This window comes from Coenobita brevimanus, unplaced genomic scaffold (genome assembly GCF_032717465.1).
Source record: "Coenobita brevimanus isolate Jiangsu-jjx unplaced genomic scaffold, ASM3271746v2 jjx.HiC_scaffold_2762, whole genome shotgun sequence".
Taxonomy (NCBI): Eukaryota; Metazoa; Arthropoda; class Malacostraca; order Decapoda; family Coenobitidae; genus Coenobita; species Coenobita brevimanus.
In genome coordinates, this window is record NW_027643722.1 from 421,386 (window position 1) to 441,822 (window position 20,437).

Consider the following 20,437-nt stretch of genomic DNA (forward strand, 5'->3'; position numbering starts at 1 on the left):
CATTCTCATCCAATTATTACTGTTCTACAGGAATAAAAACTCATTTATAATACAGTACACATTACCAAACCCAAACAGCCAATTTCCATAATATTTTTTCATGTTACAATAAAACTCTTTAAATCTGCACTAACTGCATGAGGATGTGTCATCAACACCTCTCTGTTTGTATCGTTTATAAAGGCATGTTGAAGCCTTTATAAACAAAACGAACATATGATATCAACACCTCTCTGTTTGTATCGTTTATAAAGGCATGTTGAAGCCTTTATAAACAAAACGAACATATGATATCAACACCTCTCTGTTTGTATCGTTTATAAAGGCATGTTGGAGCCTTTAGAAATGATACAAACGTACGATATCAACACCCCTCTGTATCATATATAAAGGCATGTTGGAGCCTTTAGAAATGATACAAACATACGAGGTGTGACAAAAATGAAACGGGACACTGGCTGCCAATCACACAATTCATCAGCCACACAGTAATGAAGTACATAATAGTGTTGCCCAACATCTCAGCACTGTATGAGAAAAGAAGCACTTCAATTAATCTATTATCTTTCTTTTCACAGGTGGTTTTGTAGCTCCTATCAAGTGTCCTCTGTCACAGAATGAGCCTTGAGCAAAGGATTAACATTAAGTTCTTGGCTAACTTGGGAAAAACTCCTGCAGAAACCCTTGCCATGCTGAAGAATGTGTGGGGAGAGGAAACAACGTCCTGTACACATTTCTATGAGTGGCACAAGAAGTTCAGGATGTGGCAGGGTGATGCTCCAAAATGTCCTGTGACACATCCACGTGGCGGGTCTTTTGGTCCTCGGAGAGCAGTTTGGGCACCAACTTTGCGCAAATCTTCTGCATGCCCGTATCTTCCAATAAGATGGACCTCACTGACTCCCTACTCAATCCCAGTTGCTCAGCCATCATTCTGATCATCAGTCTGCGATCACTCCACACCAGTTCCTTGACTTTCTGGATGTTGGCATCATTTCTTGTTGTGGAGGGACGCCCTGGATTTGGGTCATCCTCCACGTCAACCCGCTCCATCCTGAGCCTCTTGTGCCACTCATAGACACATGTATGGGACACTGTTTTCTGTCCATACAAATCCTTCAGCATGGCAAGGGTTTCTGCAGGAGTTTTTCCCATGTTAGCCAAGAACCTGATGTTAATCCTTTGTTCAAGGCTCATTCTGTGACAGAGGGCACTTGACAGGAGCTACAAAACCAACTGTGAAAAGAAAGATAATAGGTTAATTGAAGTGCTGCTTTTCTCATACAGTGCTGAGATGTTGGGCAACACTACGATGTACTTCATTACTGTGTGGCTGATGAATTGTGTCATTAGCAGCCAGAGTCCCATTTCTTTTTTGTCACACCTCATACAATATCAACACCTATCTGTTTGTATCATTTATAAAGACTCCAACATGCCTGTGTAAATTAAACATCAATGTCTCTCTATACGACTACGGCTACAACCATCACAACAGCTACTACTACTACTACAACCATCACAATTATTACTACTACTATTACTACTGCTACTACTATTACCACTACAGTATTCTCAGTAATCAGTTAATTAATCAGTAATGACGAAATTATTTCTTGGTACACTCCGATCCTCCTTTGCCCCAACAGGAGTGTAGGTACCCGAGGCTAGGCTGCTCACTCCCAACATTTAAATCTGTCTGTCTGTCTGTCTGTTGCCAGACACATTAATCCCGTAAGAGGTGGCCACAAACAAATCGCCTCCATGTCGCCCTGTCCCCTGCCATTTCACTCCCCTGCTCCCAGCTCACACACCCCTCTCTGTCATACCTCTCCACTCCATCCCTCCATCTCATCCTTGGCATCCCCCTCCATTTCCCCCCCTCCACCTCACTCACATACACTCTCCTCGTCAGTCTCTCACTGTCCATCCTCCCCACATGGCCAAACCACCTTAATGTGTTTCTCCTAACGCTTCGTATCACATCCACATCAACACCACAACATTCCTTCACTTCCTCATTTGTCAGCCTGTCTCTCCATGAGATTCCATATGATGCTAGGAGTTCTAAACACCTAGAAATTGGCTGAAAGAATTCCAAAAGCATTTTCTGATGTTCTCCTTGCACGGGAAAGGCAGTAATTAGAAGTCCTATCCTCTGCTGCCTGATTCTTTCCTGGGTAAGGCTTTATTAAATAAGGTTGCGGGATGATGAGATAGTGGTTTTGGGAGGGGACTTAAATGGTCATGTATGTGAAGCAGCACAAGGTTATGAAGGAGTGCATGGGGGATGTGCATATGGTATAAGGAATGCAGAAGGGGAAAGGATGCTCGAGTTTGGGGAGGCAGCGGACATAATTGTGTGCAACATGTATTTTAGGAAAAGAGACAGTAGGTTAATTACGTATGAGTCTGGGGGAAATAGCAGTCAGATAGATTATTTTCTGGTTAGGAGGGCCGATAGGAGGTTGGTGAGGGATGTTAAAGTTGTGGGAAGTGGGGAGTGTGTGCAGCGGCACAAACTATTGATTTGTGATATGGTGCTTAAAGAACGAATGATGAAAAAGAGGACTTATGTACCTAGAGGAAAATATGGAAGCTGAAAAACCAAGTAGTAAGGGATGCCTTCTACAGCGAGATGAGGAGAGCGGTGGCTGAACAGGGAGCTGTAGACAGAGGCGTTAATGAACAGTACAGAGCCCTCAAGAACAATCTCTTGAGAGTTACTGATGTAACATGCGGTTGGACAAAAGGACCACCAAGACATAAAGTAACTTAGTGGTGAGATGAGGGTGTAGAAGCTGCAGTTAAGGAGAAAAGGCTTTTCCGGGAATGGAAGATGGGTGGTAGCAAAGAGGAATTTTTGGCTGCCAAGCATAGGGCTAGAAGAGAGGTATACAGGGCAAAGTCTGAGTCACAGAGACTTTTATTTGATAATCTAAATCATGGGGAAAGGAAAAATATGATATTTAGGGTGGCAGGTCAGGTGAAGAGGGATAATCGGGATATTATAGGTGAGCAGTATGTGAAGAATGATGAAGGAGGGTTGGTGGTGAACAGTGGGGATGTTGGAGATGCATGGAGGGAGCATTGTTGTTGGTTGTTAAGTGGGGAGTTTGACTGGGATGGGGAGGGTTTGGAGCCAGCAGATCCAGTGTCTGGCCCTTGGCCTTTGATTGGTGCTGCTGTTGTGAGTGGGGCGGTGGGCAGGGTGAGGGTGAAGAGGGCAGCAGGTGTGTCTGGGTTGACTGCCGAAATGTTGGGGGCCTCGGGCAATATGGGGGTGGGGTTGGTCGCTGACCTGATGAATGGGGTTATTTGTGAGTGTGTTGTCCCAGATGATTGGCTGAAGAGTGTAATTGTAAGTGTGTATAGGGGGAGGAGTGGTGCCCTGGAGGGGGGAAATTGTGGAGGTATGGAGCTTTTGGATCGGATAATGAAGGTAACGGAGAGAGTTTTAGAAGGTGTGATTAGAGAAAGAGTGAATATTGATGAGATGCAGGTGGGGGGACCACTGATGCCGTATTCATTGTTCAACAGCTTCAGGAAAAGTGTATTGGTGGGAGAAGGGATCTTTATTTTGTTGATTTGGAAAAGGCCTTTGACAGAGTCCCTAGGGAGGTGGTGAGGTGGGCAATGAGAAAGCTTGGCTTAGAGGAGTGGCTGGTTGGGGTGGTTGTGGCTATGTGTGTGGGTGCTCACACCCAGGTGGGAGTGAATGAAGATTTGAGTGATGAGTTTTCCATGGATGTTGGTGTGCATCGGGGGTCAGTTTTGAGTCCCATGTTGTTTGTCATGGTACTTGAGGCCCTTTCACGTGACTTTAGAAACGGACTCCCGTGGGAGTTGTTGTGTGCTGGTGATTTGGTGTTGATTGCAGAGAGCGAAAGGGAGGCGAAGGAAAGGTTTAGGAAGTGGAGAGACGGTATGGGGCACAGGGGCTTGAGGGTGAGTGCAGATAGAACAAAAGTGATGATGTCTGAGGTTGGTGGCAGTGCTGTCAAAGACGAGGGTGAGTGGCCATGTGCGGTTTGCTGCAGGGGCATGGGAGGTGGTTCCATCTTGTGCGGTGTTTGTGATGGGTGGGTGCATGAGAGATTTAGTGGTATCAGAGGTGGACTGCGAGATAGTGCTAATTTTGCGTGTTGGAGAGAGCAGGTGGAGATTGTCAGATGTGAAAGGATTGAACTTGCTGGTGAATCTTTAGTGTGTGGAAGATTTTTGTTATTTGGGAGACATGTTGTGTGCTGGAGGTGGGGCTGGAGCTAGCTCTGTGGCTAGGGTGAGAAGTAGTTGGAAGAAGTTCAGGGGGCTCTTGCCTCTCCTGACATTGAGAGGACTCTCCCTACGTGCTAAGGGGTCTTTGTATGCAGCATGTGTTAGGAGTGTAATGCTGTATGGTAGTGAGACCTGGGCAGTGAAGGAGGGGGATATTCAATTAAACCATGCCGCCTCTTAACCACCATACTAAAACTGGCCATGGTGCAGGAAATATTTAGTGAAGTCTGGAGTTAAACTGAGTGCCAAAACCAGCTTATTACATCCTTACTGATGCTGGGTGTGGAGAGTGAGTTGGGGGGAGGGCAATCAAATGGTGGGTTACAGAGCGACTTGGAGGCATTTCGTCTGCAGCCACCCTTTGCTGGAATACAGGTTATAGATAGATAGGCAGATAGAATGATGTTGGACACTGCTGGCAAGGGCTAACTGAAGACTAACCTTAAAAAATGAGCATAGGGGAGAAGTGGCAGTGTTCATCATATCTCCCTGAGTGGCATGACTTCCAAGACAGTCACACCAGCAGCCAGTTTGTATGTCCCACTGCCACAAACAGCACCAGCCTGGCCTAGCCAACATTCTGGGGCATGGACTGGACTGGCAGCTGCTTCAAGGCCCTGTTGCTGGTGCCACTGTGGATGGGAAACACAATATCATCAACAGCCAGCCCTTGTAAACTTAGTGGCTTGGTTATTGCTGGCCCTACATTTGAAGGACAGACAGTAGAAAATACAGACAGGAAGACAGTAGGAGATACAGACTGAGGAAGACAGTTAGAAATAAATACAGGGGAAGACAAAAGGAAATAAAGACAGAGGACGACAGTTAGAAATAAAGACAGAAGACAGTAGGAAATACAGACAGAGGTAGACAGTAGGAAGTACAGACAGAGGAAGACAGCAGGAAGTACAGTAGAAGTCCGATTTTTTGGCATCTATGGGACCAGGCAAGTGCCAAAAAATCAAAATTGCCGAATTATCAAAAACCCTACCCACTCAATACCTTATATGTTTCGGTGAACACTATCATCACCACTCATATCATTACAAATGTGCTTGGAGAGAGCACTGTATACTGTTTGATACTGTACAATACTGTAATGAATACAGTACTATACATGAATATGAAAAATAAAGAAATTAGTGAACATACTGTATATAAATGTAATGGTACAGTAGGCCTACAAGTTCACATGCACTTACCTAAACTTATAGTAGGTTCCTTATTTACATATGTACAACAGAAGGGGTTGATTGGAGTCTGCTACTGCTGGAAGAAGTCCCCAGCAGTAGAAGGTCCTGCAACAGGCTCTAAGGACTCATGGAGAATTTCAAGACTGACAAAAAAAATCGGAAAATCTGCCGAACGATCAGAGATTTTCGTAAATGGGACTATTTCTCAAAACTGCCGAAATGTCAGATTTGCCAGGGAATTGGATGCTGAAGAATTGGACTTTTACTATACAGACAGAGGAAGACAGTAGGAAATGAAGACAGTGGAGGACAGTAGGAAAAACACAGAGGAAGACAGTAGGAAATATATGCAGAGGAAGACAGTAGGAAAAACAGAGGAAGACAACAGGAAATATAGACACAGGAAGACAGTAGGAAATACAGAAAGAGGAATATAGTAGGATATATAGAGGAAGACAGTAGGAAATGAAGACAGTGGAGGACAGTAGGAAATACATACAGAGGAAGACAGTACGAAATACTGACATAGGAAGACAGTAGGAAATACATTTGGAGTGGTGGACTCAAGGCCTGCCAACTGCCACTGAACTGGTCAAGCGGATTTGTCTGCAACCATCGAATAACCAAACCTACACCATACCACTGTCTACCTCATCTGTCTTCTGTGTCACCCTAAGTGTCTTATCTCTGGCCTGCCCATTTACCAGCCCATAACAACTCTACAACTCTATATGATGATCCTTCCACACTACATACCAGCTCTGCCATACAATTTTATTCTGCTTTGGGAACACTTTTAAAACCTTCTGATACATGAAAACTCCCTATATTACATTCTTACTGATGCCACTTTTTTTTTTTTTAATGTAAGGAAGAAGGAACCAAAAGCCTGGAAGATTGTTTCCTCCACGAAAAAATATGATAGAGGGCCATATTCAAGATACATTCATTGCAAGACAACTAAGCACAATGTGTTCGAGAGACTGGAAGCTATAGGCTGTAGGAAATACAGATGGAGGAAGACAGTTCCAGAGTTCACCTTTTGCATACATGAAGGACCAGGCGTAATGATTAACTCTTGTATTTTACAGAGTTTAAAAGAGACCTGTAACTTCAACAATTTAAATTCTTTTGATATGATGGTCTAAATGATGTTTCTATGGTATTCCCTCTAATATCAGAAAATGTTCAGCTTGAGGAGACCTTTTGTGTTGCTAGAGATATGAGAAAAATAATTGCTTTGGGGTCTTGCAGCTGCTGATGTTTTGAGAGGGGAAAACTCAATGTATGTGCTTACAGACAGCACCTGTATTGAAGGATTCATCACCATCATCATCATATACTCCTCATCAGCTCCTTATCATTATCATCTTCATCCTCATCATCATCATCATTTATAATCCTGACCTCTCTTTCTGACCTAAGGCAAGATGAGGTGAGGGATTGTTCAGAAAGCAAGGAAAGAGAAAGCAGAGTATGGGGCAAACACTGTTGTAGATGAACAGCATGCACAAAATGAGCACATAACTGACATACCACAGAATGAAGCTAGGTAGCTGACAAGGACACACAGCTCCAGTTCTTGGTACATCTCCACCAACACCTTGTCAAACCTGCAAGAATGGGATATGGCAGTGGGCACTTAAAAATGACCTATTAAATTCATCAGCAGCTAGTCCTTCCCTACAGTTTCCAGCAATTGCAAAAAGTAATGAGCTGGTTTGGGTACCTTGTTTATAGCCATCCCTTATGGGATTTAGGCATGAGAGAGTAGACAGACAGGTTGATAGATAGGATACCTGCTATAGCTTCCAATCCACAGAACATATTATCAGCACTACCATGACCAGCCTCGGTATGGGCATGCATTTATGAGGAAGCATGGCATAATGACTGATTGAATCTGATGCTATTTCACCAATGACACATCTTAAGACTGCACTAATGCAACTGGTAAAATGGTAACAGGGAAAACTGTGGGTGTGTATGGTGTGGCAGATGAAATGCTGAAAGCATCTGGTGATGTAGCAGTGATACTGTGAATGTTTACGAGGGGAAGGGTGATGCTCTTATTCGAGGTAGCTATAGGAGAAAATTCTGGCCTGCATGAGCAAGGAGACTTAACATTAATAAGAGACAATTTGGTTTTATCCCTAGCAGAGGAACTGTTCATGCAATATTTAAAGTACTGTTAGGCAACTCAGGAAAGCTTTTAGGGTAAGAAAACATATTTACTTTGTTTCTGTTGACAGTTCTACTTTCATTACTCTATTTTCTTGCATCTGGATCCTTCCCATCCCATTTTCTGTAAGAATTAATGTTAGGATAATGCTTAGGTTACATTCATATATGTCAGATGAGGTTATTAGAGTACATAATATTAAAACATACATGATCTGGGTTACAATAGATTAGGAAGCTCTGGGTTAAATTAGGGTACGATGGACCAGATTAGATTCAACAGGTTAGCATAGAGTGGGATAGGGTTATAAAGGTGAGATTAGGTTAGCTAATGTTTGGACTGGATAGGATATGTTAGGTAAGTCTAGGTTATCTATTTCTAATGCTAACCTGCCAAGTCTTGTACAGGCAATGCCACTGGGGTGTCTGTGAGGAGGGTGGGGGTCGGAGTGAGATGAGGGTTAAGCACCAGGCCACACTCCCTCTCCAGGCTCACCAGGTGACAGTGGATGTACTGCAGCTTCACTCCCATGTCTCTGTGGCTCTGCAAGTCCAATGGTAATATCAAACTTATGACCTGTACAAATTTACGACTATGGTAAATGACTACACAATCAACATTGAGGCAGATGATGTGTGTTAAGCTGCAACCATTAAACTCTTCCACTCCATCAGGCTTCCCTCAAGCTAAACACAAGTGTCTGGTGGTAACAATAAAATAAGGCTTGAGTCATACTTCAGACACTAATGAAGATTTTTTTTTCTTCCGCTGTATACTGTAGTAAAACAAAAATATTCACTACAAAAGCAACAAAGTCAATTAACCCAGCATAACTTCACTCTAAATTTTCTTGTGAAGTGTACAGTCATGGTTAAAGGCTAATGTATATCTGAGTACAGCAGACCCACCACCACCACTCCCTGACTATGTACATATTCCTCACCTACTGAATTCATCTAAATTTCAGGATGTACTAGGCCTCAGGTCCTCAGTCCCTGGCAGTTCCCACTAATCCTCTTGATGATATCTGCAGCCACAATGAAGCTGAGTAGTGATGGGGTAGGGCAGAAATTACCCAGATGCTTTCACGCCATAACTTCACTGGACATGTTAACTTTAATAGCATGGGAAACAACCGAAGCACTGGCACAACTGATATAACTTTTTGACACCACTGTTCCCCAGTATTAAATGGAGACCAACAGCCTGAGTTACTTTGTTAAGCCAGTATTAACCTGCAGACACATACACTCCTTGAGAGCTGTGTGTACTAACCTGCTGTGTAGTAACTTGTGTACTGTATTAACCTGCTGAGCTTTACCAGAAGACATAATCCCACTGCCGCTGCTGTTTGGGTCCCTGATGATGATGGAGGATATTCTCTCTCTCTCTATTAATCTTCTAATTTTTCTACCTTTCCTCCTCCTGTCTCTATTTTTCTCCCTGTTTTGTCTTTCCCTGCTTCCCTTCACTTTTTTCTCCATTTTTCTCCTTCTTCCTAATATTTGTTTTTTCTTTTCTCCCTCTCTGTTTATACTCTATTTTCCTGACATCTTTTTCAGTGTTACCTTTATTTTGCTTTGGTTTTTGTTATACTTTAAAAAAACATACTTTTTACCTTCCCTAAATCAATTCTTACTTCCTCATATATCATGCATGTTTGCTGATATTTTTATATTACCTTTTTGTACTCCTTTGTTTTTTGTTTTACAATGATGGAGGAGAGAGCCACCTTCTCAGCCATGTCATCACCACTTGTCCTCACACTGGCCCTTGTATCTGCAGGAACAGAAGCACTTTAGTTCATCTGATTACTCATTTCATCACCATTAACTCCTTCACCTTCATCATTCTTTGTCTGTGTCTGTCCTCCTCTCTTCCTATTTCTTACCACCATTCACTCACTTGGTGTAGTGCTGCCTTCTTCTTCCTTTACCTTTGTCATTCTTTCTCTGTGTCTGTCCTCCTCTCTTCCTATTTCTTACCATCATCCACTCACTTGGTGTAATGCTGCCTACTTCTTCACCCTTATCATTCTTTTTCTGTGACTGTACTTCTCTCTTCCTATTTCTTCCATCCTTCTTGTCACTTTTTATTACTCTTCTTTCCTTTTCAGGTGGCTTTACACTGAGTAACAAGCCTAATGGTTCCCTGTAAGCCAGGAAACCATTTACAACGCTGGGTGGTAACCATATAACTAACCTATATGTTTTCCCCACGTGTCAACAAGTGGGTTGGCAGAGGGTTAGTGCCCCTCCCCGTAAAACAATGAGCTCAAAGACAAAAAGCCACCCCTTACTGGATTGTGGCATCTGGCTATAGACAGACAGATAGATAGATAGATAGACAGACAGACAAATAAGAACTTCAATATGCTGATATTGTATTTTAGTTCACTCATGCAACTATGGTATGGTTTTGGTCACCTTAAAAAATCTTTAGGAGTGAAACAGTTAACAAAGGATATGTTCAATCCCTCCAGCCTGCAATATCACTCCTACACTGAATCAAACCATCAAACAGAAACAGGAGTACAAAAAGATGGAGGTCAACATATTCTATCTATCTATCTATTGCCAGACGTCATAATCCCGTAAGAAGGTGGCCATTTGACTTTGAGTTGTTTGTTTCATGGGGAGGGGCACTAACCCTCCACCAACCCACTTGTTGACACGTAGGGAGCACGTATGGTTTGGTTATATGGTTACCACCCAGCGTTGTAAATGGTTTCTTGGCTTACAGGAAACCATTTGGCTTGTCACTCAATGTAAAGCCACCTGTAAAGGAAAGAAAAGCAATAAGAAGTGACAGGAAAGATGGGAGAAATAGGAAGAGAGGAGGGCAGGCACAGGAAAAGAATGATAAACGCTATGGAAGAAGTAGTCAGCACTACATCAAGTGAGTGGATGATGGTCGCCACCACCTACCACTTCAACATATTAAATGGGCTAATAATATTTCACCAAGTCAATATTATACTGCAACAGGAAAAGTGAAAACTAGTAAAAACTAAATGGTTGTGGCAAGAAACTTAAACAGAATCAAAAGAAACTGATTATAAGAGTGGTATGGGATGAGGGATAGAATACTAGACATCCACAGCCATGAGAGAGTTAAATATAGATACCTGGTACCGTACAGATAATGTGACGAGCTGCTAAACAAACTGACATGACAGACCTGGTGCTCACTCACTGACTGCACCCGGTTCAGCATTATCACCTCCCGTACCTCAACCAGGAGGTCTGCCTTGGCCTGCTGGTTGGCCCAAACATAACACTGTACAGCTTCCTGATGGCATCTTCCTCCAGGTCACTCTCAGGTTTTGTGCATCATTTCTGAAATATAACATGGTGGGGATATTTATACATCTCACTTATGAACACATCAGTAAAAAAAACAAAAAGTTGGAAGCATACCAGATGCACTGTCTTGTTTGAAGAGAAATTATATGAATGTACAATACTATAGAGAAATGCTACTACTTTACATCAGTAACAGTTTTGTCTAATGGTAGGTGGAGTAAACTAGGATGAAATTTAGTATATAATGAAGGCATCTAGAATTGGTCTATTACTGGTATCTTGTTTTCATTTTTCTTGGAGGGAACAATTTTGCCCACTTCAAGCCTTTGGTTCCTTCTTCCTTGCATTAAAAGAAATAAAAGATATAATATACATGAAGAAAAATGCACCATGAACTAGCTGCCTTAAATGTGGAAGCACATACAAAACTGTAAATCATCTCTAAAAAATCCTATCACCATACTACACTGAGAAATACACTGAGGTGGTCTGGACATGTGGAGAGAATGGAGACTGAATGACTAAGAGAGTGTATGCAGGTGTGATGGAGGGAGGGAGAGACCAAGGATGAGGTAGAGGGATGAAGTTGAGAGGTATATAAGGGAGGGGGGAGTGAGCTAGGGGGGAAGGCAGTCAACTTGGAAGCATTTCATATGGGACCATCCTTTGTGGGATTAGGGCACTGGGCTATTGATAGATAGACAGACAGACATACAGAACTGTAAATCATCTATACAAAAAATCCTATCACCATACTGAAAGGGATTAACCCTTGCTAAACTACAAACTTCATATAAGGTACAATGAAGGTCTGCACGGGCCCAGCTGCAAGTCTGGTATGAGGTACAGTTTACACTGGCTATAAAACAATGATTCAGAGGAGGTAACCTATCTTACAAGCAATCAGTGTGGCAGGGGTTCATGCTCTCCTTCTCACTCTACCTTCCAGCACTCTATCCACATGTAGCCTATACATCACCTCAGAGCCACTCTCCTTATCCAACCCACATCACCAATTCATTCTCCATCATATTTCTATTATTCTAGCTATGACCTCACAACTCTGGAAGTATCTTCCTCTGTCTGTATTTCCTACTGCCTATGACCTCCAGTCTTTCAAACACAGTTTGTCCAAGCATCTTGAAACAAATGGATCTTGATTTTGGCTCTCTGTTAACTTGTTTTTTTTTTCTCTTTCTCTCTTCCTCTCTCTCTCTCTCTCTCTTGGAGGGAACACTCTTACAATCTTGCAGGCTTCTGGCTTTTGGTTCGTTCTTACGTTAAAAAAAAAAAAAAAATCATACAGTCTGGAAAAGCCCACTGGTCCTGAACAAGTTAATAATCTGCCCAGTCCAAAAGTCTCTCCTGAGCTGAATAAAACTGCATGAAAGACGAAAGACAAAAAATGTACTGAAGGAGTATAGTTGTGCCTGAGTCTTTCCCATATTGGAGGAGACCAAACTGTGTGGTCCAGTCACCCTGGTGATTGATGCAGATGACATGGTGGCCCAGGGCTGAGTGGAGACAGGCCAGGATGTGCCAATGATGGTGGAGCACAGGTGGCCAACGTGGAAAGGCTTGGCAATGCTGGGTGTGCTGTAGGATGAGTGGTGGAAAAAATAATGGTCATGTTCAAGACTGGAAAACTGTTACTGATAAATGGCACAACCAGCTCCAAATTATCCCTTATAAGGTGCAAGAGCCCTGGGTTAGGGTACCATACTGAAAAATTTAGGGAAAACAACAAGCCTACTCTTCTTGTGGCATCACAGGGGTAATTATACCAATACTTAATTACTCAAAAATCTCAAGCAAAAGACAAGAAATGAATAATCTCAAACATTAGGATAATACCTATAATAGAAATGGATATTTGGTAAGTAACAGAAAACTAGTGATGACTAGACAGTGACTAAGAAAAAAAGGACAGAATACTATATTATTCTTAACATACTCCCCACCATAGGAGCACTTTAGCTCCTATCCAAAGTTGAGCAAATTAGAAAACTACAGTATTTTATGTTAAAGAAAATGAACTATTCTTCAGTTCCACAAATTACAAAACTACAAAATTATCCTCTTTCCTAAAGCTATAGTTTATAAATCACAAACCAAGTACTGTACGAGGCTTTATCATACGCCCTCTTCTAGATACCTGCACCTGTTCATGACTTTCAGTTTCATCATCATCATCAGCCACTTCAACATTGTTTTCATCCCTGTTTTGGGCAAAGTTTTATTGAGTAGCTGGTGAATATAAATCATCATCACAATTTATGTCATAAAAAATCTCTAAGTCATGTAACTTCTGAACAGGTCTACACAATATACCCTTGGCAGTTTGTACCTTTACACATCTTACTGCACCATCCCTGCCAGGAAATAAATCAGTAATTATGCCCAGAGGCCAATTCATTCTAGGGACATTATTTTCCCTAATTAAAACTACAGAACCCCTCTTCAGGTTATAATTAGCCTTTAATCCCTTCACAGTAGGAGGCAAATTCTTTAAGTAATCATCACTCCACATTTTCCAGAATTGGTCGAGTTGTCTCTTATGAACAATTTCTCTTTCACTTAAATTTTTGTTACTTATATCCAAAGGTTTATCAGAAACATGAGGCTGAAATCCCGCAACTTGACCAATCAGAAAATGTGAGGGTGTCAAGGGGTCAGCAACATCTGGTTCTTCATTGACATATGTAAGAGGTCTAGAATTGACACAAGCTTCTACTTCAACCAAAGTTGTCTCAAGTTCACATTTAGTCAAGCATTTAGTGCCAAGAGATTTCTTAAGAGCTGATTTAACAGACCTCACAAGCCGTTCCCACCAACCTCCCCACCATGGGGACCTGGGAGCGATGAATTTCCATTCAGGGCTTAATAGACTAAACTACTGCTGAAGCTTACTTGCTACACTTATAAAGGTTTTGGCACTGTCAGAGTAAATCACTGAAGGGAGACCTCACCTTGCGGAGAATCTCCTTATGGCCAACAGACAATCAGGTACTGAAAGTGAGTCTGTCAATTCTAAGTGGATAGATCTTGTGACAGCACAGGTGAATAATAAAATATACAATTTATTTGAAGGACTATCAACTGCAAATAATGGGCCAGCAAAATCTAATCCAGTTATAGCAAAAGGGAATGTAGATTTAACTCTCAATTCTGGCAAAGGGGGTGCTGGTTGGTTACAAGGCCTTGAGTCAAACCTTTTGCAAGCTACACACTCTTTTCAAACTCTTTTAGCAAGTCTTCTTAATCCAATTATCCAGTAAGAATTTCTAACAGTTGACATAAGCGTGTGAACACCAGCATGCTTCAAAAATTTATGTTGAAACAGAATTATGAGTTTGGCCACAAGACAATTTGGTATAATTATTGGGTGTTTGCTGTCATAACTCAGGTCAGAATTCTGTAATCTACCTTTAATTCTGAGCAATCCATCAGAATCTAAAAATGGATCAAGGTTCCTCAGTGAAGAATTTCTAGGGAGTGGTTTACCTAGTGACAAAGCATTTCTTTCTTTCTCATAAAATTCTTTCTGAACACAGATGAAAATTTTGTCCTTTGCTTTACTCAATTCATTATAAGTGAGAGGACCTGAAAATTTAGTACTATTGGGTTTAGAATTGTTAATGAATCTCAAAACCCATGCAGTAATATTCATGATCTTGGTAAAATCATTCCATTTATTAAAATCAAAGGCAGCTGTGGCTTCCTTAACAACAGTCATAACCAGGCCTTCTCCCCTGAATTCTTCACAGGGAAAATCAACATCATTTGTCTCATACTCATCAATAATCTCAGTAAACAAGTTCATTGAGGAATCAGATAACCATTTGGGACCTTGAAGCCACAAGTCATTTGAAATTAGTTGATCACCAGTCACACCTCGAGTAAGCAAATCAGCAGGATTATCTGCACCAGGGCAATGGAACCAGTTACTTGGAGATGTTAAAGTCTGGATTTCTGTTACTCTATTGGCAACAAACATTTTCCACTTAGCAGGATTCCCCTTAATCCAAGACAAAGCAATCTTAGAATCTGTCCAACAAATTAGCTTAACATCATCACTCAGATGTAGGGCAGATTTCACAAAGTTAATGAGACGAGCACTTAACAGAGCTCCAAGTAATTCCAACCGTGGCAAGGTAACCCGCTTGATAGGAGCAACTTTTGCTCTAGACATAACAAAGGAAACATTAAATTGATTATCTGATTTAGGAATCAGCAAGTAAATACAAGAGCCATATCCTTTCTCAGAGGAATCACTAAAAGCATGAACTTCCAAGCCAGTTACTGAATTCAAAGATAGGCCTGGGAAATAGCATCTGTCAATCTCAAAATTCTTAATTAACTGAATGCTGTTAATCCAGCACTGAAACTTATATTGCAACTCATGAGGCAAAATTTCATCCCAGCCAAGTCCTAGACGCCAAATCTCTTGAAACAAATTTTTAGCATACATAGTGAAAGGACTAATTAAGCCGAGAGGATCAAACAGTCTAGCAATGAAACTTGATACATTTCTTTTAGTGAAATTTAAATCAAACTTATTATCCAAGTTGAGACCCTTAAAGGAAAACACATCTTCTGAGGGATTCCAGTACATTCCTAACAATTTTGTTACACCAACCTCAGGTTCAAACTGTTCATGCTGATTAATCAAAAAATCATTGTTAGTGTGAAAATTGGATAAAGTCATGCCTGCATCGGACAATATACTTTTAGCTTCACTAAACATTTTGCAGGCTTCTTCTACAGTATCTGCTCCTGAGAGCCAATCATCAACATATAAATTTTCCTTAAGTTCTTGTACAGTACTGTGACAGAATTATGGTAAGAGTCTAAATGGTGTTTGATAGTGGCATTCAATAAAAATGGACTACTAGTGTTACCAAAGGGCACCCTCACAAATCTCATCACACGAACTATGTCACCACATTGCCACAAAAAACGGTGAACATCTTGATCAGGGCGTTGTACCTTTATCTGCAAAAAGGCTTTAGTAATGTCTGCTGTCAAGGCAATATTCCATCTTCTGAATCTTATTAAAATTTCTAGAAGATCAGGAATTAATGAGGGACCAGATTCCAAACAATCATTCAGTGAAACACCATTAGGTCCTGCTGCAGAAGCATCAAAAACAGGCCTTGCTTTAGAGGAAACACTGTCTCTAATTACTGGTCTATGTGGCATATAGTAAGTGGGATAAGGACTTTCTAATTCAGAGAAAGGAACTTCAACAATAATGTTATCCTGCTCATAACTCTTAAATACCTTGTCATATTCTTCTTTCAGATCAGGGTTTTTGTCAAATTTATAGTTCAGTACAGACAATCTCTTTCTAGCATGTTTCTCATTATTTAGTAGACTTAATTTTACCTCATCACTTATCCAAGGCAAAGCAACCTCATACCTGTCATCAACATACTTAATTGTGTCCTCAAATTTGTCCAAAACAGGGTCTTTAGGTGGTTTATCTTTCTCAGTATAAATACCCACACTTTCAAGACTCCAAAACTTATGCAGATCTGACTCACTGACATTTTTGGTTGCATTGATACATAGCATTTGATGAGATACACTCTCCACATGGCCGCTCAACCATGAACCAGACAAAATCCAACCAAATACTGATTCATGGGCCACTAAGTCATCAAATCTGACAACATTATCAACCGAAACGAATTTCCAATAATTATCAACACCAACCAACATATCTGAAGTGAGGTCACGGTCACGTCCATAGTCCTCAGCCAACTGTAGCTGTGAAAGAGACTGCATAACATCATCAGGCAGCCTCTGACGTCGCAAAGGAGGACAAATAGACATAACTTCAACTGCAAGTACAGAATGGTTATTACCCTCAATGTCAACTAAATTCAAGTCATACACATTCCTTTCTTTACTGTCTTGTGATTTCTGATTACCAAAAGCAGAGTAGGAGGTGTATTTTGAAGTGATCCATTTAGGTTTAACCCTTCTGACAAAATTATGACTCACATAGGTGGTATCTGCTCCTAAATCAAACATAACAGTGGCCAAAACAGACTTACCACTACTTGAACAAACTTTGACTTTGGCTGTTTGCAAAACAGTAGACTTTTTCATTCTTCGATCATGAGAAACACCATGTTCAACAATACTGACTGAATCATTAGATTGACCTTCTGACTTTTGACTAGAATTTTGTTTAAGTGAAGGTTTATTGTGAGTCTCTGAATTAGTTTTACCATTGTTGCAGAAGAGAACATTATGGGACCCATTACATTGAGTTCACTTAACTTTACCTTTACAACCTTTAGAAACATGGCCCCTGGAAAGACACTTAAAACACAAATCAGCTTGTCTAACCTTCCCCTCTCGACCATGTCTGTCCAACCTCAAGATGTGCCAGCACTTCTCAGACTTGTGTAGCTTGTGGCAGAACACACACTGCGGTGAGCCTTCCTCGGATGTAGTCTGCAGGGCTGAAGCAGAACCAATCTTCCTCCTTTCGGTATCTTCTCGCCGAGGGTTGCCTTTCTCCACGGACAGTTCCTTGAAAGTTTCAGACCTCTCACGACACTGGATCTCCTTCTGCAGAAACTTGAGGAGCCACTCCAGGTCGCCTTCATGTCCGGAACTTTCCCTCGACCATTCCAAACGTATTTCTTGTGGAAGACGAGACAAGATAACTGGAGTCAACACCACACCGTATTGGTTACCATTGATACCGAGGCCTTCCAAACTTCTCACATGCCTCAGTAGCTGATCTTGAAGCTTCCACAACGAATCAACGTAACTGGTTCCCTTCACTCTGGGTGTTAAAGAGGCATTTAGTAAACCCTGGACATGGGCAAATATTATCCTCTCTGGACGGCCAAATCTTTCTTTGAGGAGATTACAGGCCACAGTGTAGTTTGCAGTGGTAAGTGCTATCCCCTGGATGACTGATAGAGCTTCTCCTTGAAGTAAAGATTGCAGATAGCTGAATTTGCTGATAACTGGCAGCTCACTCTGGTCCACTAAAGCCTCAAATCTGTCCCAAAACGACTGCCAATCTGTCAGTTCACCAGAAAATTTAGGGAGCTCTAGTCTGAGTAATTTAACTTCTGACTTATCTTTACTAGATGTAGATACAGTGCTATTATCATTTGTTGCATCCTTGAGTCTTTTGGCAGCCTCAGCTCTAACCTTTCTTGCTGCCCTCCTAAATTTATCTGCTTTCTCTATGTCTTCCTCTAACTCAGCAGGGTCTTCTAATTCTAACTCCACTGCTGCCTGAAGATCATCTAAATTTGCTAGCCGCTTATCAAAATCACTAACGGCTGCTTCTAATAACTCTTGAGTGGTAGACTCGTCATCTAATAACTCTCTTAACTCAGTAATGCTTCGAGTCAACCAACCTTTGGCAGCCGTCCTCCTCTTTACCAAGTCTTCCAACGATTTCGCCATTCTTCTCGCAACTAATCCGGGCTAAATACCTTCTAGCAGACGTCATCTAAAGGCTCCCGGGTCTGGGCACCAGAAATGTCGGAAAAACAGTGGCGAAACTTAAGCTAAACCGGGAACACCAGAGAGGAGGTTGATTCAAAGTGCAGCCATCTTGTCAAATCCCGCATTTTTTCATGTCATTCAAACAAGTACATAAATCAGTCATTGGAAAATAAGTACTGGTATTATTACAACTTTAAACTCACTTGCAAATGACTCAACACAATCAAATAAATTTATACCAATACTTAATTACTCAAAAATCTCAAGCAAAAGACAAGAAATGAATAATCTCAAACATTAGGATAATACCTAGAACAGAAATGGATATTAGGTAAGTAACAGAAAACTAGTGATGACTAGACAGTGACTAAGAAAAAAAGGACAGAATACTATATTATTCTTAACAATATCCAACACAAACACGAAGGAGCTTTAAAGAACAGAAAACAATACCTTGATAGCAGAAGACACTAAGACCACAAGTACTGACAGCCTACACCAAGAAACATAACTAATTTCAGTCAGAGACCAAGTGAATATGAGAGGCACACAGTTCATCACTTCAGCTCAAGATCCGTCCCACCTTTGTAACCTTATGTTGCATCATCCTCTCCACAAACAAAATCGAACAACCGCCCAACACTACACAGAGTATCTTTGCAACATATCCCCTCCTCCACCCGACTCTACACTTCCCAGACACATTCACAAACTCACAAACACCCCAGCCAGCCAAAACTTTCTGCCAAACACATACATAAACACTCAGACACACCAGCCAGCCAAAACTTTCTGTACCAAACCCATACATAAACACACACACACCCCGGCCCAGCCAAAACTTTCTCTACCAAACACATACATAAACTCACAGACACCTCAGCCAGCCAAAACTTTCTATACCAAACACATACATAAACACACAGACACCCCAGCCAGCCAAAACTTTCTATACCAAACACATAGATAAACACACACACACCCCAGACAGCCAAAACTTTCTGCCAAACAGCATCCTTCATGTGCCACCACCAGACATACACCCTTCAGACACTACCGAACCCAGAGACACGAGTACACCAACCTTCCCTGCTACAATACTAACACAAAATATAACACACATACAATCCCCTGTGATCATACTGCAAAGTGGCACCCCCACACCACAGCACACCCACTCACTTCCTGCACCACACCACCACAACACAGACAATCCTTCAATATAACACAGGGTTCACATCCAGAGGAGCCTAAGATGTAACAAGAACAACAACAACAACTCAGGCCAAGTTAAAGTGAAACGAGTTTAGTTACGAAAGGAAAATTATTTCAAGTTATTTTGTAAGCACTTCGGGTACACAAAGTTACAAGGCCGCAGGGAACGAACTGCATACCGAGGGTGTAATACTACGGCGGCTTAGGGGGCTTTATACCACCTATTCTTCAGTGATTTATTGTTCAACCGAGCGAGCGTAGAGAGCAAGCAAGCGAGAACACTATATGACATGGTATAATAGGGTGGCAGAGAAATGCGCCAAGACTGTGTTGTCTAGGAAACTGTTAAAGCAACAACAGATCTATGGACATCATTAGAAACCTAGTAAAAAAAATAACAGGAGTTACTTGAGGGACTTTTCTCAAAATTTGCCGCGGCAGTGCTGATAAAAGGAAAATAAAAGTACCAAACTGAGCACCAGAACCGAGTTATTCTAGAAGTTAAAAGCTACTGCAGATCTGTTCAGACAGCTGGAAAGCTTATGAAGAAGCAATTGGTACTACTTAAGTTAAATAGACTTAGCTTTTAACATCAAGCGAGATGGATGGATGGATGGACGGATGGATGTGGAATCGTGGATGCTTGGACCGATGGTAGAGTTCCTGCTGTTTTGTCCTTCCACCTGCCGACAAAAATCATCATCAATATCCTCCTCCTCCTCATCATCATAGCTGTCGTCGTCATTATCATCATCATCATTATATACACCGTCATTCTC